The sequence below is a fragment of the Anolis carolinensis genome, chromosome 5 (assembly GCF_035594765.1).
Source record: "Anolis carolinensis isolate JA03-04 chromosome 5, rAnoCar3.1.pri, whole genome shotgun sequence".
NCBI lineage: Eukaryota > Metazoa > Chordata > Lepidosauria > Squamata > Dactyloidae > Anolis > Anolis carolinensis.
In genome coordinates, this window is record NC_085845.1 from 188,859,812 (window position 1) to 188,870,478 (window position 10,667).

Below are 10,667 nucleotides of genomic sequence, written 5' to 3' on the forward strand. Positions count from 1 at the left end.
ATCCTGGTATATAGGGTAGTGTAGAAGGGCCATAAGACAAACTTATTATGGGTTTTTCTCTGGCTAAGAGTGTGTGACTTACCAAAGTCTCTCAGTGGGTTTTCATGGCTGAATGGGGATTCAAACCCCATTCTTCAGAGTCGTAGTTCAATGCTCAAGCATGGACCATAGTTCAGCACCAAGGGGTCTCTTACTCAAAGCAGGTGAAAGTATTCTGCTTTATTATTATTATTATTATTATTATTATTATTATTATTATTATTATTATCAATAATAATAATTTTACATTCTCTTCCAACAGAAGTGAGCAAGTGCAGCCATTCAGAATTTTTTAAAGTCTACAATTCCTAGTTTGCATAGGCAATGGTGAAGAGTTATGAAGGCTGCAGTCCAAAAACCTCTGGTGCAGATATTTAAAAATTCTAGATGAAGCTTAGGTTGCAACCCTGTTAATATGTGAAGAATTATTCTTCTTTCATTTCCAAAGAATTCAAAAGACCTAGTCGAAGTTCATACTAGGAGAAAAGTTTGCTCAAACTGGGAGACAGGTCTTGTTGCAGACTTTTTCTGGCAGGGAATATACTAAATACAGTTGGCTCCCCATTCCACCATCCTTAGCTTGAAAATATACACATACATTACATACATACATACATATGCTCAGAAAAGCAAACCTTTGATTTTGCCATTTCATGTAAGGAATACCATTTTACTATGCCACTATATACAATGGGACTTGTGCATTTTAAAAAAATTGGGATCCACGAAGGGTCCCAGAATAAAATCCGAGCAGAATAAAATCCGAGCAGAATAATATCCCGCTGTATTCTTCCTGTTCATTTTCTTAAGCAGCAATTGATCTCATGTCTGCCATTCTCTATAGTTGCTGCAATCTCAGCTAAGGAAGAGAGAACTGAAGCATTTCTCAAAGGGTCGGTAGAGGGCAGCCTTCAAGAACAAAATAGCATCCAGCAATAACTTAATAACATAATTTGAAAATAAAAACATTTTCCTTTCAAACAATTTCAAAGTAACAGGAAACTGCATGGGGAAAATTTTTGATATTAAGCTCACTAAATCATTTTAGAGTTCATTTAAACTGTAGAATTAATGCAGTTTGATATCAGTTTAACTGCTATGAAATCATAGGAGTAGTTTTTGCAATACTTTAGCCCTCTCCGCCAAAAAGAGCTGGTACTTCAAAAAACAACTCTCAAGACTCTACAGCATTTAGCCAAGATAGTTAAAGGGGTGACAAACTGCATAAATCTTAGTGTAGATGCACCCTTAGAGATACTATTATTCACCCATCTCATCTTCAGCTTCTTGGAGGCCAAATCTATCTCTTCCTTGTGCTGAAAGTCAGGATGGCTCCACTTTGGCAAAGGACAGCATTAAGGCAGACTTCTTCAATCACAGGCAGGTACTACCTTTATTGCAATAGCTACACATGTTTAATCTGTTTTCCTGGCTAAATGTTTCACTAGGATTGTGAGAAGAGAGAATTTGACAATAAATATTTTTGACAGTGGTCCTAATAATGTAACAGAATGTAATTGTAGTCCTAATAAATGTCACGGGCGACTTTAGACCAGGCTAGCTTGCTTTTTATAGAGTAAAACAGGTATCTATGTTGATTACCTAGTTCTGGAAATTAAACAAAGGTATGTGCCTGGAATCCTTGCGGTGCAATCTAGGGCTTTTGATGCTGGGAATGAAATAAGACTTCACTCTGTAGAATATTCTATTGGGTTTTGATTTAACTTTATTTCAGTGTTTACAGGGCCCTCTACTGTCAGTATTATGAATTACATATCCTAATTTAGAACCCATCAACGAGGCTGAAAGGTGTTATTCTTGCTTTATACTGACCTACACTGTAGTATTCATGCAGTTTGCCACTAACTGTTAGGTGATTTTAGCTCTGCGAAAATAGTGGGTTTAGAAGCCTGGAATGTCTAGCTAATCCAGAAGGCCAAACAGACACTGATGGGTTCGAAGGCAAAAACAAAGGTTTTTATTCTTCCCGAGTAGAAAGAATGTCAGAGGAGTCTGTGCTCCCAAAGAATGACATACCCCAACAGTAAATTTGATAGAAAGAAGAAGAAGAAGGTACAGAACAATTGAAAATTACCACTCTGGTTTCCCATTGATCTGGGAGGGTACTATCTAGGGTTCACAGCCTCATTGGAGGAGGTGCGGGTTTGCTTCTGTATCTGAACCAAAGGTGAGGTCGGAAATTTAATAAATTGTCATTTATGGATTTGAGGTCCTTTGAGTCCTTCCCAGACACTGGGTGCATCAGGATGGAATGCAGTTTGGTTGGTGATTGGTGGGTCATGATGGTCTAATGCCAGCTAGGCAAAGGAGGTGCTGGCCGAGGGACAAAAGGTATTTAAGGTGCAGTTACATACAATGGAGGACTCATGGAGGGGATCTGGATAGGTGTTATATATGAGGCAATGTTCCCAGGGCTACCTGAGATCATATCATGCCAGAAGACAAAGGAAATTGGATTGAGGTGATTTTCTCTGGGTGAGGGTGGAGCAAGGGCGAGCTGAATTGATTGAAAGGATACTTTTTAAGGCAGTTAGAAATGCCTGTGTGGCTAGCTATATTTTCCATTGGAACCATGTTTCATTATTCCTATATTTTCTATAATTCATATTATTGGGGGATCTGATTTCCTGATGACACCACTTTACCTGCCATGGGTCGATGGAATCCTGGAAGTTGTGGCTTTACAAAGCCTTTAGCCTTCTCTGCCCAAAATTGTTGGTGTCTCAGCAAACTACAAATCTCAGGATTTCATAGCATTGAGTCATGACGCTTGCGGTGGTATCAAACTGCATTAATTCTGCAATGTAGAAGCAATCTCAGATACATCTTTGCTCATTCAAGAAACCTTCCCAAGAAATTTTCAATATGCCTCTCTTAGGAGCATGGAAAATTTCAGATGCAAAGTGAGAGCTTCCAGAATGCTGAGAGCAAGCAAGGACAGCTATAACAAGTTACTGTGTTGATCTGTCTGCATAAAAGTGAAACAGAGACATAATGTCTCTAAGATCCTGAAAACTGAAAGGATTCTTAGAAATGTTGTTTCTAACTGCCTTGCAGCTCATGTTTAGTTTTATGCTGAAAACATCACAGGACACTACACAGTACATTTCCCAAAATCTATGATGGTTAAGGGCATTCACTTTCTAATTTTTTAAAATGATCATAGTTTGAAGTGAGTGAAAGAAAGGGCAGCCACTGGGCCTGTCTTTAATTCCCTTTTCTTCCAAAATGAGAGTAATAGAGTAATAGCATAGCATACAATCTGACTATTTTGATTTGGTAGGGATAGTCACAATAAATCCACTGCTGTGACATTTTTTTCAGCTTCTTTGAAAATGTCTCAGTTTCTCTTTCCTCCCATTTGCCTTCTGTGTCAATTGTTTGCTGCAAATTAAGTTACACTCCATTAATTCAATATGAAAGGAGAGGAGTGGTAGACTGTTGCCTTTCCTGGCAGATTCAGGCAACGCAAACCACCTCAACCTTTCTTTGATTGTCTGTTCTCCCTCATTAATAACTCTTGCAATCTTGACCACACTACAAAACAATTTTATTGATCAGCCAATTAGCCTTATCAAAATAGAGAATATAAACATTAAAGTGTAACAGCTGAAATATACATTTTTTTAAAAAAGGAATTAAATTCAAGACTCTTAAATAAAACACTCATTTAAACCAATTTGAAACACATTGAAACTCACCCCTTGCATTACCCAACCAAATAAAAAATTGAATGGCTATTAAATAGGAAGGTCTTGGCATCCTGGTGGGAGGAGAGCAGGGATGAGGCCAACTCAGCTTCCCTTGGCAGAGGGTTCCATAGTCTGGAAGCAGCCACTGGGTGCATTTACACTAGAATTAATGCAGTTTGACCCCACTTTAACTGTTATGACTCAATGCTATGGGATCTTGGGATCTGTTGTTTTACAAGGTCCTTACCCTTCTCTGGCAAAATGTGCTTGTACTTTGCCAAATTACAGCTCCAAGGATTCTATAGCATTGAGCCATGACAGATAAAGTAGTGTCAAACTGCATTAATTCTACAGAGTAGATGCACCCATTGAGAAGGGTCTTTCTGGAGTCTGACCAAACATAGTCTAGGCTATGGGTGGACAACTTCCCAGTTCTCTTGACTTGGATAATTATTAGTTCTTCTTTCACTGAGATTTCAGGGCTAAACCTTGATGCCAGAGGAGGAAACCTTGAAATGCTTTATAGCCAGATCCTTGGCTGTCAAAAAGTGGAGAAAGACTTGCTTCTGGGTCAGCAGATTATGCAAATGTTTGTGAGGACAGTTTAGATCAGAGGGTTGTTGTGAGTTTTCTAGGCTGTTTAGATCAGAGTTTCCCAAATGGTGCTCCCCCAGATGTTTTGGACTTCAGCTCCCACAATTCCTAACAGCTGACTCTGGGGGTTGGTGCTCATCTCCATTTCTAAGCCGAAGAGCCGGCATTGTCCGTAGACACCTCCAAGAACATGTGGCTGGCATGACTGCATGGAGCGTTGTTACTTTCCCGCCGGAGCCGTACCTATTGATCTACTCACATTGGCATGTTTTTGAACTGCTAGGCTGGCAGAAGCTGGAGCAACAGCGGGTGCTCACTCCGCTCCCGGGATTTGAACCTGTGACCTTTTGGTCTGCAAGTTCAGCAGTCTAATTGTCCTAATTTGACATGGACATCTCTGATTAATTGTATTTCATCCAACTTGTTAAGATGCTTTTAAAATGTCCCAGCTTCTCTCTGCTCATCCCACTTTCCATCTTTGGATCTCTTCACACATCCCTCCCCGCTGTACTGTTTTGCCAGAAGTCATGGGGCATCTTGCATGGGGTGCCTCGTGGCACCCCGTGTGCCCTTCCTCCTTCCCCCATCAGACAGGGAGAACGGGACTAGGCGTGTTGGTGTTCTGTCCCTGTCCCCATCAGATGAAAGGCGGCAACACGCATTGCCCTTTCCCCCATCAGATAGGAAAAAAAAACCCAACAAAAATGTGGGTAGTTCTGTCGGAGGACTTTTCCAGTTCTTGTCTTTTCCATCTACTGAAGTTGGAGGTTTTCCCTGACGTTGGACTTATGTGCATATTTTTATTGGCAATTGCATGCAGACCTCCCCTTTTGCACAGCATCTCTTAACCAGCTCCAGGTCATATTTCTGTATACCTCATTGCAAATTCCTTCAAAAAAAGAAAAAAAAGAAATTGTTATTGAGAAATTATATCCCTCAAAATATGAATTAAATACAATTATTCAAATCTCCATGAATTGACAGATCCCCAGTCCTGCAAACTGCTAGGGGGCTGTTTCCTCTGACTCACTTCTTCTTTATTCATCAAAGCTCACCCTGGGAAGCCACCCGGCTACATAACAAATTTATATAATCCTCAGGGCCGGTTTAACCCATACGGCCGCTGAAGCGCCCGCCTCGGGCGCACGCCGCTAGGGGCGCTGTCGAGGCGTCGACAGCGCCCCCGTAGCGCCGCCGATGCTGCCGCTGCGCCGCCGCCGTTTGGCTCAACGGCCTTGCAGCCTGGGCTCAACACAGGCGCAGATCGCCAGCCGATCTGTGCCTGCGTTGAGCAGGCAGGGAGGAAATGGGCGATCTGTCCCGTGCGCACGCGCGCGGGGCAGATCGCCCATTTCCATGCTGCCTGCTCAACGCAGGCGCAGATCGGCTGACGATCTGCGCCTGCGTTGAGCAGGCAGCATGGAAATGGGCGATCTGTCCCGTGCGCACGCGCGCGGGGCAGATCGCCCATTTCCATGGTGCCTGCTCAACGCAGGCACAGATCGCCAGCTGATCTGTGCCTGCGTTGAGCAGGTAGGGCGGAAATGGGTGATCTGTCCTGTGCGCATGCGTGCAGGGCAGATCACCCATTTCCACGGAGCCTGCTTTCTCGGTGATTGAGGTTTTTTGGGGGGGGGGGCACCAAAATCCTTTTTCGCTTACACTTGAAAATTTCCTTGGGCCGGCTCTGATAATCCTCTTACTAAACATGTTGCCTTGGGACGAATCAACTAAGAAGGAAATGGCTAAGCACTCCAATCTCTCTGATACAATCAGGTCAGACCATATCCATTCATAACATTTTCCATTCACGAACCTTCAGAAATCCACTTTGCTCCCTCTCACCTATTCATAAACTCTAGAAGTCAATTCATAATTTTATGTTTAATATTTCTTTCATGATCTGGCAATCTTGGCAGATGGTCACCCCAGGGATGTCAAGCAGGCTCCACCCCCTTTTCTTTCCAAAGTGTAACCTGGAATGATTGTTTAGCTGCACTTGGATGTGTATATTCAATTTGTCTAATCTTATCACAATAGCACCAGGGGTAGAAGGTAGAAGCACTTAAGGTACACAAACAAAACACTCCCATAGATGAGGTCCATATTAACTCGATTAACTGAAACTCACTCCCATTGAGAAATTCCCATTTCATTGACATTGTCAGTTTCCTTCTGGCATTGAGGTTTTTTTCTGTCTTTCTACTAATATTATTTGCTGATGAGAGTCAGTGCACAATTTTCTGGAAAGGTTTCACCCATTGTACTGTTTATCACTCATAATTTCTCACTGTGTTTATCAGACCCCCTTCCTTTGTGTGTGAATCTGAATTGTCAATCAAAAACAACTCATTTACATGTTGCCACACTTCATTCCTGGGATTTGCACCCCTCTTGGGAGGCGGAACAATGAATGAACAAAAACATCAAACGAATAACAGCGGTTTATTTTTCCTGCCACAGGGCAACACCAATCCGTAATGACATCAGAGGCAACCCCCAGCCAACGGGAGCCCAGACCCTAGATGTGTCATTTTTCAGCCAGTCAGAAGCTTGTATGGATATTCCAAATGGCTGTCGACAATAAATAAATATTCTCTGTATTTTCCAGTGAGGCATGTCAGAACTTTAGAAGCACAGACTCTATTCTGACATCCTTTCAGGCTTGAAAGAATAAACGTCTGTTCTTTTTGCCTTCAACCCAGTTCATGTCCTGATTTGACCATTGGACACGAGATTCTGACTCTGCATTTTATATGGTTTTTGATCTGTTAGATGATTTAAATGTGTTTTAATTGCTTATATATTTAGATTGTTTATATTTTGATGAGATGTGTTTTATTATTTACCTGTGTGGCATTGAATTTTTGCCGAATCTGTAAACTGCCTTGAGTCCCCTCAGGGATTGAGAAAGGTGGGGTAAAAATGAAGTAAGTAAATAAATAAATAAATTGGTGTAGCATACAGAGGTGAGCTAGTCCCAAGTTCTTAGCGGATATTAAAATCACTCAAAAGAATGAACTCAAGTGTAATTGGATCATTTTTTCAAAGGTAGGCAGCCTGTTCTGCCCTGCGTCCACTTTCCATAGTCATTTGGAGTCAGCCAACTATTTATTCAGCGATGAGGAAGATTATCACAAATTAATGCTCTTTGAATGGCCACTCTGATGTTTATCATGTTTACTTTGCCTAGCAATTTCACATTCTGTACTTTTTGCATTCCACGGCAATTTGGTGCATTTTCACCCTTCTAGTATGTATGGATATTTGCCAGCTGAAGCAGAGTAGCAGGCAACATTTCACACAAGGGTTTTCATCTGTGATAGTACAATAGATCTGTTAGGGCTCATCTATACTTAACACAAAACAATATGTCCTATACCATTTATAGATGCTGTGACTGAAACACGGGGGAGTTAAGTAACAGTGATAAAAATACACAAGAAAAGCATATTACTAGTTCATTAAAATCCCCTTTCCAGTGTTTGCTGAAACTCTGCCTGAATAACAGGTCTTTGTTTCCTAGTGAAAGAATAATAAGAACTGGACCAATATTTATTGGGAAAGTGTTCTGCAGCTTGGGTTTAGCCACTAAGAGCCTTCCTTGGTAAAAATATGAGCTAACTGGGGAATGTAGACAGGCCTGGAGAGATTAAAACAGCTATTTGGTGACTGGTGGGATGCTAAAAGCTAACTAGGAAGGAAATGCTTTTTTTTGGTAAAGGGATGTAGACAAAATCATTATCATGGGAAAAGGAGGGATGTTATCATTAATAATATAAATAATATTTCAAAATAGTAGTACTGAAGTGTGTTTGAATTACAGTACAACTGAATTTAGATAGACTTTTACATATCAAGCTGTATCTCAGCAGAAATTTCAAGGAACAAGATAAAATTATCATAATTTTGCAGTTGAACATCAATAACAGAAGAGGTTTTAGAACAAATAAACAGTCAATCTGTGCACACTGAGAAAGGCATGCTATACATGTTTCTCTCCATCAAGCAATACTAATCTTTCTTTTTTTTGATAGCTTGGTAAATTGAGGGAGTGCTATTGATGTAGTATATCTTCATTTTAGCAAGGCTTTTTAACAAGATTGCTCATGATAATCTTTCAGGTAAGCTGGAATACTCTTGTTCAGTTCTGGTTAGCACAGTTCAAGGACACCAACTAGCTGGAATATGTATAAAGCAACATTTCTCTCTCTCTAAAATCTCAAATTACACTGGTTAACTGTATTATTATGACAGGGAAAACACAATTATTTCTGTATTGCTGAGTTGATGGTAAGAGCTTTAAAATATATATTTTTGGACGTTAACATCAGTTGGATCTACATTGCCATATACTGTAATGCAGTTTCAGAATGCAGATTAACTGCGTTCAATTGAATTATATGGTAGTGTAGACTCATATAATCCAGATTCAAAGCAGTTAACCAATATTCTGAAACTGCATTATATAACAGTGTAGATCCAGCCTCAGAAACCCTTAAATTCTGGACAGTGACAATTATATATAGAGCCTGCTTATCAGTAATGATGTAACAGTTTTGAAAGTGTGGCAAAGAATGCAAAAGTTGGTCTTCATGCACATCACGACAGATTATGTGACTTGTTTATCTCTTTGTCCAACATCACAATGCTTAAAATGATGTTAAATCTGGTTAGCAAATGCATTGCTGGAATCCTTTAAATTGGAGCCAGGACAATGACAGTGGCACAAAACTTATAATACTACTAGCTGTGCCCGGCCACGCGTTGCTGTGGCGAAGTCTGGTGGTCTGGGAAATAAAGTATTGAGGAATTGGTGGTAGTTAAGGTCAAGGGTAAAGGTTTTCCCCAGACATTAAGTCCAGTCGTGTCTGACTCTGGGGGTTGGTGCTCATCTCCATTTCTAAGCCGAAGAGCCGGCGTTGTCCGTAGACTCCTCCAAGGTCATGTAGGATGACTGCATGGAGCGGTGTTACCTTCCCGCTGGAGCAGTACCTATTGATGCACTCACATTTGCATGTTTTCGAACTTCTGGGTTGGCAGAAGCTGGGGCTAACAGTGGGGGCTCTCTCCGCTCCCCCAATTCAAACCTGTGGCCTTTCAGTCCAGAAGTTCAGCAGCTCAGCGCTTTAACACGCTGCGCCATCAGGGGATATTATTTCCTAAAGGTTGTGAATATACAATATTTCTGATTGGTTTTTTTTTTGTTGGAGGCAAGTATGAATGCTACAATTAGGAAAAATGATTAGGATGTAATGGCCTTGCAGCTTTAAAGCCTGGCTGTTTCCTCCCTGAGTGAATTTTTTGTTGGGAGGTGTTAGCTGGCCCTGATTGTTTCCTGTCTGGAATTCCCTTGTTTTCAGAGTGGTGTTGTTTGCAATATTTTATGTGCTTCTACTGTCTGTGGCCCTGAGAAAACAGGATTTGCCAGACTTTGATGATGGGAATACTTTGTTGGGACATGTTAGCTGGCCCCGATTGTTTCCTGTGTGGAATTCCCCTGTTTATTTACTGTCCTGGTTTTAGAGATTATATTGTTCTGCATTATTCTATCCCAGTAATTATTTCATATTAAAGAAGAATCGCACTTATCCAACATTCGCTTATACAATGTTCTGGATTATCCAACGCAGTCTGCCTTTTCATAATCAATGTTTTTGTAGTCAGTGTTTTAAATTCATTGTGATATTTTAGTGGTAAATTTGTAAATACAGTACAGTAGAGTCTCACTTATCCAACATAAACGGGCCGGCAGAACGTTGGATAAGCGAATATGTTGGATAATGAGGAATTAAGGATAACCCTATTAAACATCAAATTAAGTTATGATTTTACAAATTAAGCACGAAAACATCATGTTAGACAACAAATTTGTCAGAAAAAGTAGTTCAGTACACAGTAATGCTATATAGTAATTACTGTATTTATGAATTTAGCACCAAAATATCACGATATATTGAAAGTATTGACTACAAAAATGCGTTGGATAATCCAGAACGTTGGATAAGCGAGTGTTGGATAAGTGAGACTCTACTGTAAATACTACATAGCATTACTGCGCATGGAACTACTTTTTCTGTCAAATTTGTTGTATAATATGATGTTTTGGTGCTTAATTTGTATAACGATTACCTAATTTGATGTTTAATTGGCTTTTCCTGAATCCCTTCTTATTATCCAACATATTCACTTATCCTGCCGGCCTGTTTACGTTGGATAAGTGAGACTCTACTGTATATTGATAATCTTATATTATCTGCTCAGAACTGGATTATCTGAGGCCCCTTCTTCACAGCTGTATAAAATGCACACTGAAGTGGA